The following is a 10,864-nucleotide window of genomic DNA, read 5'->3' as shown; positions in this document are numbered from 1 at the left end:
GCTCCTGTGCAGTCGAAGCTTTGGGCAGAATGTTAAAGTGTTTGGTGACATTTAAAGAAAACAGCGTAGCAGAGAAGGCGCTAATGTGGAGATTTAGGACGTTTTTTGTGATCACATCCTGAGTCTGCAGACTGATCAAGATGAAGAGTACAGGTTACAGAAGTCTTCTTCAGTGAATGATGTCACATAGGTTGATATGTGTTACTGATTCTGATGTTTGGCAATCCATTCCAATCAAAATGCTTCAAATGTGAAAGTTAAACTGAAATAATTATGCAGACTTCAGTGATGTCAGAGTCAATTAATGACCTTTATGGAAAAGCAAAATGTTTTAGAGGTTTTCCAGTCTGGTTTGAAATCCTTACATAGCACTGAATCAGCCCTTTAAAAGGTTTTAATTACATATTATTAGCTACTGACGACTATGTTGTTCTTGTGCTTTTAGATTTGACAGCTGCGTTTGAGACACTGGATCATGCCATTTTACTATCTCGTTTGGAGCAGTGGGTGGGCATTAGGGGCACAGCACTGGAGTGGTTTAGGTCCTACTTGGCAGAACAAACTTTTTGTGTCAGTCTCTGCGACTGTCACACAGCGGAAATTTGTGTTTTTATGTTTTATCAATCTGTGTATTGGTACATAGTGTTGATTTTATTTGCATGATTTTATAGTGATATTTATACTGCATGTTTGTTTGTTGATATTTATACTGCATGGTTTTATCCTCATATTTATATTTGTGTTAATGTTGTACCATGTTCCTTTAACCCACTGTGGACTAAACAGATAATTGTAGGCACCTGTGAGGTGGGGGCGTTCCCCAAGGTGGCCTATCAGCCACCAGGTTGACCTGTTAAAGGGGATGGTGAGCGCAGAGACAAAAGGAGAGAGGAGTGACGCACGAAGGGTGAGGAGGAGAAAAAGGAACGCGTGCAACCCCGCACGTGTGTGGAACGAACTGCTGCCTGACTGTGGGGCGCTGCGAGTTGTTCGGCGATCCAGTCCTAACGGCAGGAACGGCAACAGTGGGTGGCGATGGCTGCAATGCACGACAGGGCAGGGATGCCCCTCTGCCTGCATCTGACGGTGAGACGAGGGAGGCCGTGTTCAGGTGTGGAGTGGGGCGGGACTGTACGGCGACGCGCTGTCAGGAGGAGACAGGTCTGCGCAAGGCTGGACTGGGACAAAAAATCGGCCCGGGCATTTTGACTAGAGACCGGCCCACCAGGATAAAGATTGAAAATGTGACGTCATTCAGGGATAAAACCGCAAAGGATTCTGGGAACTTGTGGCAAGAGGTACTAGCGCACGCAGGCTTTCAATTGAACTCAGTTACACAGCGATAAAAAGAAACCCAAAAAATGGCAAGAAGCTGTTGTATTATTAACTTCAATAGCCGGTCGCATGACAGCCACGGGAAGCCGATGGGTAAAGAGATCGTTTTTTTTTTTTTTATCGGATTACGTCGTTGAAGAGAAATTTTTTTAAGCCATGTTTCCGAAGTAAGAGCCGACGGATGGTCTGGATATACCAAATATAACGTCCCAGAACACTCCAGCTCACATGTTAGTCTGCTCCAAGCATTCCCACAAAGGTCAGAGTTTTTTAGTAGTTAATACGTCATTTTTCTTAACATAATTGGTGATATAGGTTACAAGCAAGTCTGGCGCTGAACAGAAATTGTCGCGCTATGCTCCTTTATTTATTGTGCATAAATAGTAAATTGTCCTGACACAATATTGTGTTTCGCTTCTGTTATTACCATGGTACATTGACAAAAACATATACTTTTATTCACAGGATAAAACAGTTGTTTTGTATCACTTATTGTCCATTGCGATTACAACATACAATATTATTGTCACTGCTACATTTCTGTAATGCTACTGTAACCGGTTTCTGCTTCATCCCGCTGCAACAGTTCGGCCCAAACAGACTCCTCGACTCTGCGTTGTGTAGTGTTTTTAAAAAGACAAGGAGTCTCTGATCGATCGTTGCCACTTTATTTCCTGAATGGAAACAACGGTGTATTATCAGTGCACAGGCTCGCCACACACCACTCCGCACAGCACACTACGGCAGAACATCTCATTAGCATTCCGCTTTAGCATACAGTTTCACACATTACAGTTTTTTACAGACGCTAGGACACATTTCTCAATACTTAGGTCACTTTTGCAAAACTCTTCACACAATTCTCCTAACTGACCCTCAGCTTGGCAAAGCAGTTCATTTCACATTCAAAATGCACTACAACTACCAAAACACTTCATTCAGGTCTCAAATAAAAACATTCCTCCAGAACACTAGCAAAGGTTGACAGCCGACAAACACACTTTGTCACCCACGAAACAATGACCTAAAAAACACTAACAACATGTAGCATTACACAGTGTTTTCCTGTGTAAAACAAGGACACATCTCTGTTTATAATTTCAATATATGTTACTGGAATGAATCAGACATCATGTATTTATGTTTATGTATTTTTATTTTTTTGCACTAAGTAATCCCAAAATACAAGAATTCGTATACACACCATCCACTGATACACATACAATAGTAATGCTAATCTACTCGGTCTTCTCCATTTGGCCACAGGTTCTCATCCACATCACATCTTATGTCATCTTGGGCAACACACCTAGGAAAGAATCTTCTGGCATGCCAGAATTGAAGGAGTTGAAAAATTGAAGGAGTAACACCTGTGTAGATGTTCATCCACAATGAGAATCAGCTGTGGCTGGTTAAACTGCATTGTTAGATTTAAAATATGTTTCAGTAAAATATTGCCGTTGGATTTTGCTGTCTTTTCAAGTTTTGCATTGTGTTATTGTTTTGACCATGAGTTTAACAGTTTTGAAAACAGTATGTAAGCACATGCAAAATGTCCTGTCCGTACAAAGGTTTTTGGCAGTTGCTGTGTCTGAGTGAGAAGATGATTCATGTAATTTGAGAGATGTAGTCATTGAATGCATTTTGTGCCAAAACAATGATAACTGGTCCTCAGTTTAGCCCACATAGACTTCTGTTGTGCTCACTATGTGAGGAGTTTTGCAAACGTGACCTAAGTATTGAGAAATGTGTCCTAGCGTCTGTAAAAAACTGTAATAAACAAATGAAAATTACATAAAACTGGTGTTGGACATGTGTCCACTAAGCACTTATTACACTCGGTGCTCGTCAGCTAATCAAACATGTTTTATGTGTCTGTACTACTTAGCTATATTGTGTGCGGAACAATACAACTCACCTCTCGTATGGCTACGGCAGACTGGCAGCGATTACTGCAGCCAGCCTCACCTAACCAGCCACACTGAGAGCGGGGGGGCGCTGTTTCCCCATTACACTGATATTTGTGGCAAGTGGAATAATACCACAAACACTGTTACACTACCAGAAATTATTTCCACTACTAATTAATTACCGTTGAGCTCAAAGGTCCTATTAATAAACTGTTAATGAATGTGTATTTATGAAGACGATTTGTGAGACTGGTAAACTTATGATACGTACAATAGTCTTTCGTTCTACACGGTGCATTTCAAGGTCCTGCACCCATCCGTCGGTAAACTGTACCTGGGCTTGTTGCAGTGACCTGAAGTTACTAAACTTCATGAGTGTGTGCACTCACTCCAAGAACCGTGTAATTATAAATCTGAGCGTGGTGAAAGTGGGCAGCACACTGACGTCTTTTGTCCACTCTGTGTGCTCGTAAGGGTCTGACCCTTTCACTCCTTTGATTTTTTCCTCGTATCTTTTCTTTGTCTTTTCGTCGAGTCTGTCTTTGTACGGACCGGCATTGTTCTCCTTTTGTTTTGTACATTCCTTTTTTGTGCGGCAAAGAAAAAAAAAAGAAGGTATTGGAACCGGAGAATGAACGTTTTGCGGTGCTGCAAATGCTTGCATTTGATGCGGTACTTGGATTGTTTTGCCACGAGTTCCCGGCATGCAATGCGCGAAAATCACGTGATTGCTAAACAAGGGGGAGGGTGCATCCAGCCTCCTCGGCTGTAATTGGTCCAGCCCAGAGTCGATCATGACCAATTGGCCAATCCAACACCTTTCATTATATATACCCTTCCTAAAAAAAAATAAATAAAAAAAAAAAAAAAAAAATATCCATCGGCCCATAAAAACAAAAAATCGCCAGCGGCCCACCGGGCAAATGCCCGGTATGCCCGATGGCCAGTCCAGCTATGGGTCTGCGATAGGAGCCCCCTCCCTGGTCTGTTGCTGACGAGTTTTACCATACTGGAAGAGAAGTTCCTCTCCTGTCTCTTTCATATAAGAACCATTCGCCCAGGTGTGGCTGGATTGTGGGATTATGGGACTATGGGAGGGTAATTTTAGCATATGGAAAACATTCATTTAGCCTTGTTTTAATATTGTATAGTTATTTCTGCCGGCAGGGTTTTTAGCGGGTTGCAACACTATTTTTATTGTATACGGGGAATTTTATCTTGTATTTGTGACTCTGGCTGTGTTTTTTTTTTTTTTTTTTTTTTTTTTTTATGGAAATAAATGGTGTTTGAAGCCAGCTGAGTTTCTGTGCCCTGAGCACTGACCCGCCCACTCCCCTTTCTGCTTGTATGTATACAGACGTGGTGGTAAAGATTTAGGTCCACCAGTTTAGCGGCTACACGACCATCTGTCGTCCTCTGTTCCTCTCTTGTGTGGTGTCCCACAGGGCTCAGTTCTAGGCCCCCTCCTCATTTCTTTGTATGTGCTCCCTCTTAGTTTTATACTGAGAAAACACGGTAATGCATTTCACTTTTATGCTGATGACTGTCAGATCTATGTCCGTTTAAAGAAATAAGGTACATTTCTGTACAGCCATTACTTCAGTGTCTGGATGACATTAAGGCTTGGATGTCTCTTAACTGTTTAAAATTCAATGACAAAAAGCCTGAGGTGATGATTTTTGGTAGCCCTACTGAGACCCCAAATCTGTATTTAGATTCCTTGGCCCAGCTGTCACAAACCTGGGGGTCAAAGTGGAGTCTGAACTGAAGCTTGACAGCCAGATTAAGGCCGTCATAAAATCAAGCTTCTTTCAGCTCAGGCAGTTGGCAAAAATAAAGCCAATTCTTTCAAGGCAGCACTTTGAGACAGTTATCCACGCCTTTGTTAGCACTCGGCTTAATTACTGTTATGCACATTATATTGGGGTCAGTGCTTCATACATTGCTCATCTACAGAGGGTGCAAAATGCTGCAGCCTGTCTTTTAACTGCCACTTGAAAGTTTGAACACATTCCCCCTATTTTAGCTTCACTTCACTGGCTGCCCATTCCTTTTTAGATTTTAAATTCTTTTATTTGCTTTTAAAGCCCTCCATGGCCTAGCCCCATCTTATCTCTGTGAGCTGCTACAGCCTTATACACCCACCTGCTCTCTCAGGTCAGCTGATCAGCTGAATGTACCCAGGACTGAGCGTAAACGTTAGCTGCTCCCAAACTGTGGAGCTTTAGAGATGAGGCAGGCCTCTTCTCTGCCTGTTTTTAAATCACTTCTGAAAACCCATATCTTCACCCTGGCCTTTGACACCCTGTGAGATGTTGGTTTTTGTTTTTATTTTATTTATTTATTTTTAGTTGATTCTATGTTTTGTTTTTTTTTTTTGTTTTTTTTTTAAATATAGGACTGTTTTAAATTTAATTTGTATGTATTATGTGTTTTGTTTTTGTTGTTTCATTTTATCTATTGTTCTTAACTTATTTAATGTACAGCACTTTGGTTCTGTACTGGCTATTTTAAAGTGCTTTATAAATAAAGTTGGATTGGCTTGAATCTGACATTTCCAGTAAAAACTGAAGAACATTGATCATCTTCACCAACATGCTGGGCTAATTTTTATTAATCAAAGTGAAATGTTAAACAGCATGATGAAAACCATTATAATCACTGATCAGGTTTCTAATATAATTGATTGTATTTATGTATTTCATGTATGGAACAAAGTAAAAGTTGCTAAATGTCTCACCCTTCATTTTAGCTTCAAGTGTTCCTGATCAGGTGCCAAAGACCAGTTTGGTTTGATAGAACCGCTGACACTCTGATCCCTTTGCAGTTAAAGTGCTAGGTGCCATCATGCGAACATCCAAAGATCTCTCAAACCCCAACAGCTGGATGCTGGATAGATTTCAATCACTAATGTTCTTCTTTACAGGCTGAGGACATCTGACTGATTGGATGGTGAAACAGGAAACAAATCCACCAATGACCGGCACAGAAAGAAGATCTGAGTCTGGATTAGATGCTGTGGAGAGATCTGAAATAGGAAAACATGCAAGAAAACTCTCAAACATCTATAATGTGTGTGGGAATGTGTGTGTGAATGGGTGGATGACTGAATGTAGTGTAAAGCGCTTTGGGGTCCTATGGACTAGAAAAGCGCTATACAAATGCAGGCCATTTACCATAACTGAGACAGGTCAACATGTTCAGCCAGATGTGTGAGGATATGCCCCTAATGCAGGAGGAGGAGGAACAGCTTCTAATGCAGTGTCTGTGAAGGGTTTCAGTCATCCAGGACATAGTCTAAGAAGCTTGAAAATAAAAGTGTCTGGACTTTTTTAAGTTTCTTGAAGACATTTCATTCGGAAGCTTGTTCAGTTCTAAAATCAAATGGTGGAGAGTCTCAGATTTTAAGCCCTAGTGGGAGGATCGTTGACCCACTATTGATTATGTGCTTCATCGCATGAGCCAAGGTGTAAAAAAAGGGTGTGGCTCATTATCAGTGGAAGTTTTGGGTGAAACCATGTGTAGGTGGCAGACAAAGGACAGAGAAGTATGAAAGAGGAGTGAAAGAAGTAGGGCTGGGTATCATCACTGATTTCTATAATCGGTTCGGTTCCGATTCACAAGGTCCAGATTCAATTCAATTTTGACCCAGACAGTAGAAATATTATAATTCTGATCATTTATCAGTACATATCCATATAATATGTATCTATGTATAAAAACAAAGCTGACACTTGTAAGACTTTGTCAGAGGTGTGAGCATCACAGCAGATGTATTTGTGTCAAAGTAACTGAGGATAACTGAGAAACAGAAAAACATGAAGGATATTTTCCTGGCCTGGCATTTTATAGCAGAGAACCACCCTAAAAATATTCTGCAGTAGATCAAAAACTGAAGAAAATATGAATCAACATATGGAAATTACCTTACCTGCTGCTGAAGTGAAGCAGAGCAAAGTTACAGAGGTTTTATTAGAGGCACAGCTAAGCAATCACTTGTAAAAGGTTCAATTTCTGAGGCTTTTATGTCAGAAGTTGACAGCACTGAACACAACAGTAGACTGGTGCGTAATTAAGCAGTGAATAATGCAGAAAACTGAGATTTTTGATGGTAAACTGGTCTCTGAGTACACTGAGAGAGAGAGAGAGAGAGCTGTACAGGAACTGTGATTTTATTGTGGTGGAAGCAAAACAGCCAAAGTAAGAGGGAATTAATGACGATGTTTATCAAACGTGAAGGGTAGTTTTGATCTTCTTTTGTTGCTGGTTCGGTGAATTTTGGCCAGAGTGGCATCTATGAGATGTCTGCGTACGTGCCGTTGGGTGAACGATCCGCACTTTGTGTTTACATCTTTGTAAGCTTTCACCGTAGATTCTGGTGTTTATGGCAAAAATACATTTATATTAAAAAATTGATTCAGGATTCAATGAATTGATATCGCGTTATTTAAGCTAAAATAGATTTGAATCGGAAAATCGATTTTTTAAAACCCAGCCCTAAAAAAAGAAGCTATCTATATCCACTGTCAACAACCATCTTTGAACAGAGGGCGGGGCTTATGACACCAACTGTCAGCCATATACAATCCAGTTTTGAGATCCTTCCCAGGCACGTTAACACCCACTCACATATTGTGTCAGTTGATCTTAATAGGTCACATGATAGGGTGAGGCAAGGTCTCACAACTCTGATTAAATGTCTTCATCCTCCTTCTACTGCAGTGTTTACACACAGGAACATCACATCATTATACCTGTCAAATAAATGAAAAATAAATAAATAAATGTTTGTAAAATGATTTTACCTCGTCTGTGCACACCAAGGCAGTCACACTTGTTTCCTCAGATCCTCTAAAAAAAAGGCACAACACGGCAGGAAGTGATAAAAGAAAAAATTACTGCAGGATTTCAGATTTTCTCAGCCTTCATCTTAGCAGCTGTCAAACAATTTCCAACCAATCGGAGGTGTCGACTGCAGACATTCAGTGTTTGGTTTTAATATGATTTTGTGATGATCTGAAGTTTAAAGTGAGCTTGAGAAAAATAATCAGGTTGCTGAATATTTGAACCTGATATTTGATCATTTTTCATCATTTGTTTGTGGCTCACACGAACTTCTGTCTACAAAAACACACTCTTAACACTTAGACCCCCGGAGAGCAGTCATTTTGGTTTTCTACCTTAGACCCCCGCGGAGTCATCATTTTGCGTTTCTACCTTTAAAAGCCGGAGAGCAGTCAGTCAAATGCTGGAGTCATTCATATGTATATTAGGTCGTTACCTAGGAATTCTGGAGGGAGGGGAGTGGGGGTGAGTGATTGAGGGGGTGGGGGAGTGGAGTGTTTCAGTTTGCCATCTTAGGGAGAAATCAACACATGTCCTTTGTATGTCCTTTGTTGCTGACATTTATTGATGAAAACAGTACAAAAAACCAACCATTTGTACACATATTTACAAATGGCCTGCTGAGTGGTGCATGGAGCATGTTCATTGGTTCATGGACCTCCCTGAACTAATGGCATTTATGGCAGCAACAAAGGACATACAAAGGACATGTGTTGATTTCTCCCTAAGATGGCAAACTGAAACACTGAAACACTCCACTCCCCCACCCCCTCAATCACTCAGTGAGTGATTGAGGGGGTGGGGGAGCTGCTAAAAGCGGTGAGCTTCCTTTTGTGTTTCATCTTGATGCATTCTCAATCATCCAGGGAAACAAATCTCCAAAAGTCACCAACTTGGAGTGTTTCAGTTTGCCATCTTAGGGAGAAATCAACACACATGGGTGTATGTCCTTTGTTGCTGACATTTATTGATGAAAACAGTACAAAAAACCAACCATTTGTACACATATTTACAAATGGCCTGCTGAGTGGTGCATGGAGCATGTTCATTGGTTCATGGACCTCCCTGAACTAATGGCATTTATTGCAATTGTCATCTTGCGGGGGGTTTACAGGGTTCCATCGGTAAATGACTGCTGGTCAGCAAACCTGGGAAACCCACAGATAATTGGAACTATGGCACGAAACCGCTTCCAAGACATCATGCAACACCTACGCTTTGATGACAAGTCCACCTGCAGTGATCGAGCAAAGACTGATAAGTTCGCTGCAATTTCCAGTGTGTGGGGATCATTTGTCACCAACTGCATCACGTGCTACAACCCTGGTCTACATATCACCGTTGATGAACAGCTTTTCCCATCAAAGACTCGGTGCTGTTTCCTGCAGTATATTGCAAGTAAACCTGACAAGTTTGGGATCAAGTTTTGGGTGGCTTGCGACCTAAAATCCAAGTACACAGATGCAAAAAAAATCAGGCCACTGTGCGATGTGTTCACTGCTACAGGTACACATGTGGTAAATGCAGACGACAGATACCGTGGCAGTGCCAGGATTGTGAGTGATTGCTGAAAATGTTGAAATGTACTCACTCACTTTTTATCATTATTTGTAAATATGTGTACAAATGGTTGGTTTTTTGTACTGTTTTCATCAATAAATGTCAGCAACAAAGGACATACAAAGGACATGTGTTGATTTCTCCCTAAGATGGCAAACTGAAACACTCCACTCCCCCACCCCCTCAATCACTCACCCCCACTCCCCTCCCTCCAGAATTCCTAGGTAACGACCTAATATACATATGAATGACTAGCCAATTTAGCTTCCACTTCCACCATTTGACTGCTCTCCGGGTTTTATAGGTAGAAAGGTAGAAGCCTGGGGATGCTAGTTTAATAAAATATGTTTGTTTTTTTTAATTTGCAAAATGGCCATATTTGGAAGAGATGGTGGATTTATTAGCTAATGTGAGCTACTTTCAAACAGACTCACTGCTCAGCAGCATCCAGTCAAAATCCTTGAATTTCACTGTGCACCTAAACTGGAGCTCAGACGTCTTGGAGAGTCTGCTCGTACAATTAACAACATTATTATTATTGTGGTCAGACAGCAGCATTAAAAATGCTACATGCAGAGATTTCAGGTTATGGTACCCTGCTGTGGACACTTCTGCTGAATGTGACACTGACAACTAAAACACTATTAAAGTCCTCTAAACATTTACCTATTAATCGATTAATTTAGCCTAGTATGAAAGGGCACGAGGGACCTCTCCATCAGCAGAAAAAGCTGTAAACGTATGGGAAGTACTAATTGTATGCCTCCTTCAAGCTGTCCAGTGGACTGGAGTCTTTGCCGGGCTGATTCTGTCCTCCGGGCCTTATGTTTGGCACCCTTGCTGATGTAATCCACTAATTCTCACAGTCTTTAACAGAGATGTTCAGCTCAGCCTCTCTCCAAATATCTTTTATACCGGTCATGTGACCAGTAAAACTGATACTGGGTTTTCTTTGTCCTTGGACTTGTTTAAATAAATCAATCCCTTATCGGGCTCTGGATTGTAGTTTGAGCAAAGACAACATGTAAAAAAAGGTTTTTGTGGTTTTCCTGTTTGAACTGACAGTTTTCTTCCACCTTCACATGACCTTTAATCTCCGACTTTAATCCAGTTTTCAATTTTTATAATGTGTTTTTTCCCCTCATGTTAGTTTATATTTATAGTTTGACATCTGGGCTCTTTTTATGTGAACACCTGTCACTGCTGGTTTAAAT

This window comes from Copadichromis virginalis, linkage group LG23 (genome assembly GCF_057382275.1).
Source record: "Copadichromis virginalis isolate Kocher_CV1m ecotype Utaka linkage group LG23, C_Virginalis_male_GT1.1, whole genome shotgun sequence".
Lineage (NCBI taxonomy): Eukaryota > Metazoa > Chordata > Actinopteri > Cichliformes > Cichlidae > Copadichromis > Copadichromis virginalis.
This window is presented reverse-complemented; position numbering follows the sequence as displayed.